Source organism: Gavialis gangeticus, unplaced genomic scaffold (assembly GCF_001723915.1).
Source record: "Gavialis gangeticus isolate Ggan-Ray unplaced genomic scaffold, GavGan_comp1, whole genome shotgun sequence".
NCBI classification, from domain to species: domain Eukaryota; kingdom Metazoa; phylum Chordata; order Crocodylia; family Gavialidae; genus Gavialis; species Gavialis gangeticus.
The window spans coordinates 160,186,299-160,196,669 of record NW_017729022.1 but is presented as its reverse complement, the minus strand read 5'-3'; the positions used below and the strand labels follow the sequence as shown (position 1 = coordinate 160,196,669).

The following is a 10,371-nucleotide window of genomic DNA, read 5'->3' as shown; positions in this document are numbered from 1 at the left end:
GAGAGGCCCCGGGCCAGGGAGCAAGGCAGCCTCCCTTCAATGAACCAAACATCAAAGACGTGGCAGGCAAGTGATCGAGGGTGCTTTAGGAAACCTAATCTGGCACGGTCGGGCAGGGGCGCGAGGGGAGGTCACAGACCCCCAGGCCCCGTCCTGTCACAGTATCACATGTTCTTTTATGCTCACAGCCAAAAAAGGTTTAATCTCACACACACACACACACACACACACACACACACACACACACACACACACTGAATTAACCCTTTATTATGAATTAATCATTCATGTGTGTGCGTGTATAATGAATTAACCTTTTTTTTTGGCTGTGTGTATATGTATACACAAACACACACCCTGTTAGGCAATCTTTTTAATGCAATACATTCTTCAGCAGGTGACCTTAACACTTGTCTAACTCTATCCCAACTATGCAGTTGGGCCAATAAAAGATATCCTAAGAAATCCTTGCTTCACCCAAAAGTCCTGGACCATCACAGCTACAACATGACTCTAACACCACCATTATGGTTATGAAAGAGTGATATCCAGTGTTAAAAATATACACTCTTATTAAGCCTAAATGAAATTACCCACAAAAAATTACACTTTCATATGGTGATCCTAACTAGAACAGCTTAGGTTAAATTCTGTTCTGTATCACGCAAAAGTAAATGTGGAGTTTATCCGCTGAACTGATGTGAACTCATTTCATCTTGCCATTTACATAATTGAACACCTGATGCTGTCTGAAAAGCAGAGATACTTTTCAGATGTCCTGTCGACATCTACTTTTAAAAAGCATTCTCAATTTCCAAGTAATGCCGCTTGCAAGGAAATGCTAAGGCTGCCTCAGGAGAACACAAATAAGGAACTGGAAACCTGTGCTATAGCTGATAAAAGTACTATCCTTTGGCTTCCATGACCTTAGCTCTTTTGCCATCACTGTACAGAGACAGCACAATTACTTCTAGAAATACACCAGGAAGCCAACAGTGCTTTTTCTTTACTAACCTATTTTAGGATTCAGATAAACTGAACTCCAATTTTTTACCTCTCATTTTCCAAAATATATAAGTTTTATCAGCCAGCTGTCACAAATTCAATGGACTACAGGAAAGAAGGTCTGGGCATAAGGCTTTCTGTTTAAAGGGACCCTGTTGTATAGCTTAAGACAAGTTTAAAACTAATTTCGACAGTAACTATCATGATGTTGAGGGGAGTGTCCTCCACTATATCAGATTCACCACTGTGTTGCAAAGAAAACTTGATTTGTACATGATCTGTTATTCTTTCCCATCTGCTCAAGAGAACACTTTTTATTGTATTTCTCTATTTTTTTCATAATTCACTCAAATAAACAAAATGAACAGTATAAACAACCTGTAAGGAAAAAACTGAAAGTATCTTTTCTGTTCCTTCCTTTCTCACCCTAAATTGAAGTGTGTAGTGCGATGACTAACAGTTGTTACCCCTTGTCCTGTTTTTATTTTCAATTTACAACTCGTTTCTTGCAACCCCCCCCACCCAAACTTGTTTTACATAAAGATCTCATAATAACTATCACCACTCAGCTCTTAAACAGCACTTTTTATTCATAGCTCTCAAAGTACTTTCTGAAAGATCATTACGTACATTTTAGAGCAGGAAACAAAGGAATAGAAACATTAATGGCCAGATTCAAATTGGTTCTCTAACCACCGAAGTGGGACCTGGGTGGAATTTAGGTGCCTAAGTTGCAAAGAGCAATTCAAAATGAGCCTGCAATAAGAACCACAAAAAGTCATTTGTCACCTAAATTCATTAGGTTCCTCCATTTGGACTCCACAGTGTCTAACTCTTGCCTAAGTTCTGCTGCAATTCAAATTACTCCTGCAATGCACTAAACTCCATTAAATCCCTGGAAAGATAGGTGGATAAAAAAACCTCCATTAACTCAGAACAACAGCATTAACTTCAGTCCAAAATCAGTGGTGCCTTTTGCCCCATAGCTCAGTAGTTGAAACATTCGTGCAGGAAGTGGGAGACCTGGATTCCAAGCCCACATCATCTGGAGGAAATCTGAACCCATTGCTCAGAAAATTCTCCTAACTGGCAGGTTATGGACCAGGCTGCTTGGGTCCTGATCTGTCTCTTCTTCTGAAGCTGAATCCCTGGGCAGCCAAGACTACAAGAGCCATAGGACCTGACAAAGAGAAAGAACTAGAGAACCCACTTCTGCAAGTTGTTGGTTCCCTCCTTGCCTGGGAGAAGACTGCCCTGGATTCAAGTCTCTGTTGACACAGTTATCTCTGTTTTTCAGCTAGCAACTGTGTAATGTGAAATCCATAAACAATGTTGGAAGCAATCATCAGAAAACCAAGGATGCCCCCCTTCCCACCAGGCTACACAGCTAGATTCCCTGTTGCTTGTTCATAAAAAGCCTCTTCTTATGTACACAGCAGCTATAAATATAGAGGAATCAAAATGCAGTTTGCTGCAATTCGTCTTAAATATTCCATTGAATTGTCCTAATTTTATAACACAGGTTGCAACAGAAATTATACTCCTTGGAGCACTCATGTGCTCAAATTAGGATCAACCCTGCAAAGAATTATAGAGGGGACAGTCCTTACTCTCCCCCCCCCGGAGTTGTCATTGAATCGTGTGATAGCAGAGACCACTGACTACATTTGGGTGTCTTTATAGGTGTCACAGAAATCCTCCACAACACCAGACTGTGCTAATAAGCAGATATATGTCACCATGACAGCTTGTCACTTTAGCCTCACATTCCTCACTCCTTACACTTGCTTCTTACACCTCTTGTACCTAGCCATAGCTTAAACCCTGAAACTACAAAGACTTAAGCACATGCTTAAATTTACACACACGCTTGAATCACTTACAGAGCCAGAAGGTAAGTAAATTCCTGGGCACATACAGGCTCAGGACTTAAGACTGTATATTCTTTGAGGAATAGGTCCATTTTGCTATGTTTTTTTTTATATCTCACAGCTCCCTGGGACCCTGATCTGACTAGGGATGCACAGCACCAATGCAATACAAATATTATCTGGCAATAATAATATCATATTATCTAAGGGTAATTATTTCGGTAATCATTATGTGATATAAATGACTTTTGGTTGAAGTTATAAAGTTATGTAATTTCGCATAATGAGCTGCCTTGGTGAATATGGAATCCATCATTTGCTATCAAGGCTGTCGCAAGCCTCTGACAGATCATGGACAACATTAATTCATTAAGCCTTAGTTCTCCATGCATTCAGGTGAAAACACTGGGACAATGAGTTGGCTGAAGCTAGGAGAAAGAGGTAGTTAGCCATGTTAGTCCGAAGGCAGGGTAGATTTTCACCTTATATACTATCTAAATCAGGGATCCAGAGCATAAGCTTCATAAGCAGTGGTCTTACTTCATCAGATGCTGTGAAGCTAGGAGAACCAGGAAATTTCTCTAATTTCTCTGCAGGAGGGTTGAATGTCTGACAAAGAATTCTAAGTGTTACTACTAGCTTCTACAAATCCTGAGACAGGATGGGCCGGGAAGACTCACAGGCAAGCTCAGGAGGAAAGAGGCAAGTTTTCATAGTGGGGAGGGTTCTCCAAGACTTGGAACAGAATTGAAGAGCCACAAGTTAAAGGAGTAGGATCCTGGACACCTGGCCACCCAAAGGTTGCTCCGGCGTGGTGAGGAAACTAAGGCCAGAAAATGCATTCAGTATTTAATCTTTTATAGGGATTTGTATACTTCCCAGCCCTTCTATGTAAAGAGTTACTTGTTTTAGAGTGCTATGTATATATGTTATGTGCTGCACCTGGCATGTGCCTCAGAAGAGTAAGACTGAACTCTCATGATTGCAGTTTAGGGGCAGGTATGCCTCAGCCACTGAGGTATCTGGGGGAACAGCACTGCTTCTGGGCCTTAAGGTATCTGGATTATGGAGACAGACATCCTAGGAAGAGCTAACAGAGAGGCTGGGCACAGGAACTGTGCCAGGAAGCTAAGGGAACAATGTTGCCAGCCACTTGAACTAAAGGATGCTTTCAATATGCAGGCCTGGAGTGGTGGGGCTCAGGGACCATCATAGCTGCCTGATGAGTGCCCAGCAGGGAGACCACTACCAGAGCTGTGACCATACCCCTGGTATTTAAGACAACTTTATGAAACAATTTTAGGACAATGTTATGTCAGTTTTATGGAATTTCCATAAAATACCATTAGGCATCAGAATTACCTTTTTTTTTTAGACGGCAGGAAAGGCATGTGGCTCACCAATGGGGGCATTCTTGATGACTCTTCTGAAAGGAATCCTTAGCTAATTTTAATCCAAAAAGGAAAGGGAGCATTACAGCCATTCTTGGAATCCTCCCCACCTGTCATTACACCTTAATTTATATCCTGCTCTCTGTCCAAGGAGATGTTTTGCAGAGGATAAAGGCAAATAGATAAGTCATATATCCCTGGCTCTGGACTTCTTGAGACCTGGGCACTCCTTAGAGGACAGGCACTTAATATGGTGGGCTGCTAAATTACTCTGTAGCATCAAGCACCTGAAATGGAAGGTGACAGTTAGGATGTTATCCAGGAAAAAGGCTGGAAGAAGTACACTGAACTTCATCGTTTCCAGAAAGCTATCAAACTGTTCCTTGGGGTCCAAAGTCAGTCAGTATATATTAGAGCAGCTCCCAGGTTGCTCTAATCCATGCTAAGGCACATGAACATTTGGCCACAGAATTAAGAATCTGCAGCTTCTTTCCCTGCTGTCCCCTGTCATAGCTATACCCAGAGGAGCTGAGAATCTATGCATATGTGTATAATAAATGGCATAAAGTAATTCTCTAAAATATTAGTACAAGGGCACCCTCTCATGGCAACAAGGTTTTATAACAAGCAAAGAAATTTAAATGCATAGGAAAATTGAGGCAATATGGCTTCCTCCTGAAAATGTGTTCCTGAAACATGTTTTTTAACTCAAATTAAAACTTACATGAAACAAAAACAACCTGGATGCCACTTTGGAAAACAACAGCTCACAGAAAATATTACTGAACAATGATTTATGATCTATATAATCTACTAAAAATCAGAGGCAAAAGTCAGAAGATAGTTTTATGGTGTGGGAAACACATTTATAACACACACTTCCACTGGAATAATGATGAAGAGCAACCTGGAAATGACAGCTCTTGAGATTAGAAAGTTTCAGTTTAACTCTTGTACTGGGTAAGACCTTGCCTACACTTGATGCACTGCCTAGAACAGATTTGCCAGAAGCTAAGAGTCATGAAGAACAGTGTTTTCTTTCCACCAGCATTTTCTTTTTACTCACATCTCAAATCTCAGCCTTACCAATAAACCATCATGTAAATTTGATGTGCTGTGTTTTACATTATGTCTAGTATGCGCAACTCTGCTCTCAAATGAAACAACTGTGGAACAAATTGGCTGGTTTTGACTGCATAGAAACCTGCTTTATGCCAACTGCATCCTACAACTTGGAAATGGTAGTGCTCTCTCTCAGCTTGCCAAACCCAAATGTAGGTCATAATGTGTGAAAAACTTCCAAATGATAGAGACAAAAAGATTAATCAGATGGCAAACTAAACATCAAGTCATTCATTCATTTAGATTCCAAGTCAGCAACACTGATAAGCATATGTTTATCTTTAACTGCAGAATGCTGGACCTAGAGTAAAGAACCTGTTTTATAGCTTGCCTCCATGATTCTGGAATGCAGGTAGTTTTGGTCTAAAAGATGTGCTGTCCTGCAAAAACAAAACATTTGTAAACTCTGGGCCAAAACCTACCATACAACTCAGACCAAGCTTCCACTGACCAAAATTAATCCGTGACATAATTTCATGGATTTTACTGCAGTTCTTGCCCTAGGGATATGTTTCAGTGTCTTTTCAGTCTTGGACAAATAAAGACTGTAAGACATATCTTCCCATATTATAGGAGAGCCATGCCTTTCCATCGAATTATTCAGTAAAACTGTTATTACAAAATAGCCTGACCTGAATTCAAGTACAACTGAAGTTTAACAAGCTATATATTTACTGCATACAAATAATAGCTCAAAAAGCAACACTGCAACAAAAACAACAAACTGTTTTAATTCAAAGGTGGGAAGGTGCATAAGCACGATGAGATCTGTACCCTGTTAATCCCAACTTCTCCACTCCAACAGTTTAAGTTAAATGTCACATTTACATAAAATTTACATAAAGATGTGCTTTTGTTTATACAGAACCTTGCTTTATTTTTGCAACATGTTCAGTAGCTAATTCATTATGTAACAAACAGATTGTATTTTCCTTCTCTAAAAAGGTGATTTAGATTTAATTATCTGGAGGCTATAAAGAGAACTTAGTTACAGTGAATTGATTTATTGCTATTCTTCATTATTGTATGGTTAAAAATTTTAATAGCCATTTTTAGTTTACTAGATGTTGCCCCACTGAGAAAAATGTCTGTATTGATTTTGGATGTTTATAATTCCCTGAAAATAGTTATTATTTGTTTCTGTAATGCATTTTTTCTGTTTCACTTTTACATAATGCAGATTAGAAAAGGTAAAAGAAAAGCTAATTTAACACAGTACTCAGGAAAAGGATGTTCACACTCCCACTAACATAATAAGATTTTGTCTACAGACTTCAGCAGCAGACAGCCTGTGTTTTCCAGTGGAAATTTCAGCAATGCTTAACACAGACCCAATTCTGCTCTAACTGAAGTCAGCGCAAATTAGATCTATGCTGAGTACTTTGAAATGTCCTGTCCAATATGGCTGCTGTAAAATTTCTTCCCCCTCTTCCAGAAGAAAATATAATCAAGTTCATGAGTTTCTACAATTCACATGCACACCATTTAGCATGCATCAATATGCAGTCAAAGTTTCAGTCCTTGGGATTCCAGGTCTCCCTCACGGTTTGGGATTGTGGTGAGCATTCCCCAACCCCCTGCCCAGGCTCTCTCCCAGGAAGTAAGCACTGTAATATATAAACTAGTTTTCTTAATAGGGTGTCACGCAACTCATAAAAGTTATGGAGGGGTGGGGCTGCCTTGAGTTCAATGAGGTGTGTCCTGCGTTAAAAAATGTGGAGAACTGCTGCTCTAGGTCATGTGTTGACATAAGAGCTTGCAGAAGCAGCAGGGCATATCTTAACAGAATCATCACCCGCAAGCTCAAAGAACTCCACTCCGTGCTGATGGGACACTATAAGGAGATATTAACCAAAGAAGCAGTGTCCTGAGACAGGGACAGATAAGTTTTGGGGTTGTTGTTTTGTTTTGTTTTTTTTGGGGGGGAGGGCGGAGCAGGGAGGAGAGGGAGACTTAATTGTGGTTGATCCCCATCTGCCTGTGGGAACCTATGGGTAGGGAAGATAGGGGTAGCAGGTAGATGAGAGTAGGTAGCTGAGAGAGTATTTACCATGACACAATTTGGCCCTTGTCCCACTGACCCATGAAAATAACCAGACTGATCAATCTGAGCCATGTTTCCCTTCATACTCTCTTAGAAGTTTGCAACAATTTCAAGGTCTGTTCTTCTGCCGGTGCACTGCTGCCTGTGTACCTTGTCAGTGTTTGAGTAGGAATTCAGAATTCAGTGCATCTTATCTGTTGACTTTGGAAAGAAACTCAAGGACATTCACTCCTCAGAATTCACCCTGGTGAGAGAGTTCAGGAGGATCCAGCACAGATGCTGTCCCAAGGCCACAAAAAGGACACTCCTATGCAGAAGATGTTCCATAGCTGAAAACATTGGTGACCACTGCGACCAAATGTTGAAGGACTTCCCAGAGTTGCTGGCATGCTGAGCCACCATCGCTGAGAGCCAGCTTGCTACCTTCAAGCACCAGCAGGACCAGTCAGAGGAGACACTGAGAACTCTTTAGCAGACTTTTGTAGGTCAAGACTGCTAGTTCCTGGAAACGCTATAGGGCTCAGAGAGTCCAGGAATTGGCTCTCCAGACCCACTGTCTCTCCAGTCTGCTAGTAAGTCATTCAGGTCCTTCCTGAGTAGGAGACTATTGCTGTAGAGGAATATGTCTGTGCCATGAGTCAGGTAGCAGGCACGGACATTTCTGTAGCCACCTACCTTTCCCCACCCAACCAGAGGCAATGGTACCAGCCTCACACCACCACAGGCTACCATGGAGGAGCTCCCTCCAGACCTAATTGTAGACTGCAACACTGTCAGGTCTGGAAGACTTTAGGGGCAGAGCCCTGGAGCGTATAAAAGGAGCTGCATGCCCAGCATGAGGGAACACATCCAGGACAAAGAAGAGAGAAGAGTGGGGCTTAGAAGAGCTGAGGAGAGCTGCTCAGCAGGGTGAAGCAGTAGGCCAGAAGCACCTCTGAAGACTTTCATCAACAGGGAATGGCGGATGGATCCAGCAGCTAGGCTCTCAGTGTGCAGCATGGCGCATGGCGTCCAGACCCTGGGAGCTGCATGAGGCAGCTCGGGTCTGCAACCTCTGGCATGCAGCCAGAGACACGGTGCACAGGACGGTGCACAGAGTAGGACCTCTGAAGCATTTGGGTGGCTCAGGTCCTCAACCCCTGGAACGAGGCTGGGAGCTCGGTGCAGGAGGTGCTGCATGGAGGGTAAGGGAGCGGACCGAGCCTGGTGCTGCACGAGGCAGCCCAGGCCTCCGACCCATAGCAAAAGGTTGAGTCCAGGGAGCCAGATGGTGCTTGGGCTACTGAGCCAGCAGACAGGGCCGAGCCAGAGGTCCCAGAAGCCTTACATAGAGGAGCCCTGTTCCAGGGGACAGTGACCCTCCCACCCTCCTAAGCCCACTGCAGGTGAGAGAGCAGCTTGGCACAGAGGACGAGGGCCACCCTCCAGGCCTGGGAGCTGTGAGTTGCAAGGAAAAGAGGATTCCCACAGGGGAGGGGGAGTCCCCCCTAGTTAGTTAAGGCCTCCTGAAAATGGAGGTCTCACTGGGAGGGCCCCCCTAAAGTTACCAGCTTCCTTGTCGGGCTTGGGAAAAGCCCAAGGGCATTGGGGTTTCCCCTTGGGATTAAGTTAATCTTTGAGGTTTATCTGTTTCAGACAGATACTTACCTGTGTCTTACCTGTATCTGGAGCACTGGTATAAAGTTTTATGTCATTTACCCAGATGATTTTGTTTATGTTACTGGTTTAGGGTATACATTGTACATATGTTTGTATCCATGTTCCTTTCCCTTGTGATAAGGTAATGTAAATAAATGTGTATATAGTTAAGTCCCCTGACTGTCCTGGCCTGGTTCTATAGGGACAGAGGGAAACTGAGTGGTCTGCAGTTCCCCCACAGCACACCTGCCAGCTAACAATCCCCTTCAATTGGAGAAGAGGAGTATATACCCGAGTTACCTGGGCTACAAGTATGTCCCTATTAATACCACATAACAACATCCCACAGATTTAGCACAGACTAAGTGCCCCATGTAACAAGGCTTCTAGTCTTTAACCTCACCACAACTTTTCCTCTCCTATCTTTCACCATGCTGATTTCCTGTTCCTCATAATGGTACCTTTCTGAGCAAACCATGATGACTAACTAAGAACTCCCTTATTTTTAAATTCACTGAACACGCTACTTATCAATCCAGCAAATGGTTCATTATCAAAATTCTGTTAGTCTTTCGGGTAGACTGAAATATGCAGGACTCTGTGGGAGTCCATGGAGAATGACAGCAGGAGTTGAACAGGCTAATGGACAGACTTTTCCTTTTTATCCTCTGCCTTCTCATAATAAAGTCACATTTAGAAGCTAGATGCCTCTTTCCTAAGAGATAGGTCCCAACCTCAGATAGTGGCACTCTGGGTCTCAGGAAAGCCAATCGGAGTGGCATACATTTATGAAAATTTAAGCCTATGAAACAAATTATGGTTGGCTCTGCATGAGTGTCTCAAAGGCTGCATGAAACTAAAAGTCTTTCCCTTTTGGAAACTCATGCAAAATTTAACTGACGCAGCTGAGAAGCGTAGAGTGAGCAACTAGTGATTCTGAAGGGGTATATCTGGGTGAGAATAGGGAACAAGGCCCGCCTGTTCTCTTCGGACAGAACTGCACCATACGGAAAGTAATTTTATACCTTTTTGAAGGACTAGCAACAGCTGTTTCCTAGCACTGTTTTCTTACACCAGTCAGGGTATTAAATCTTTTCAAAGGCATAATGCCTCCAGACACTGCTCCTTAAGTGAGGCACCTCCTTCAGATGCATTTGAGAATACATGCACACTCTTTCTCCCATTTTCTCCAAATAGCCAGCAGACACTTCTGTGCTGTCATGAGCCTTGCGTGTGTTTTTTGTTGTTGTTTCCCTCCCCCATTAGCAATATAGGCCTGTTTGGCACAGAGGCTGCTGTT

At 42.6% G+C, this 10,371-nt stretch overlaps 1 protein-coding gene across 1 annotated transcript in view; it reads right to left on the bottom strand.

Moving 5' to 3' along the window:
• HHAT (hedgehog acyltransferase) overlaps positions 1 to 10,371 on the bottom strand; it is a 323,485-nt gene that overhangs the window by 129,525 nt on the left and 183,589 nt on the right. The gene's annotated exons all lie outside the window — the stretch shown is intronic.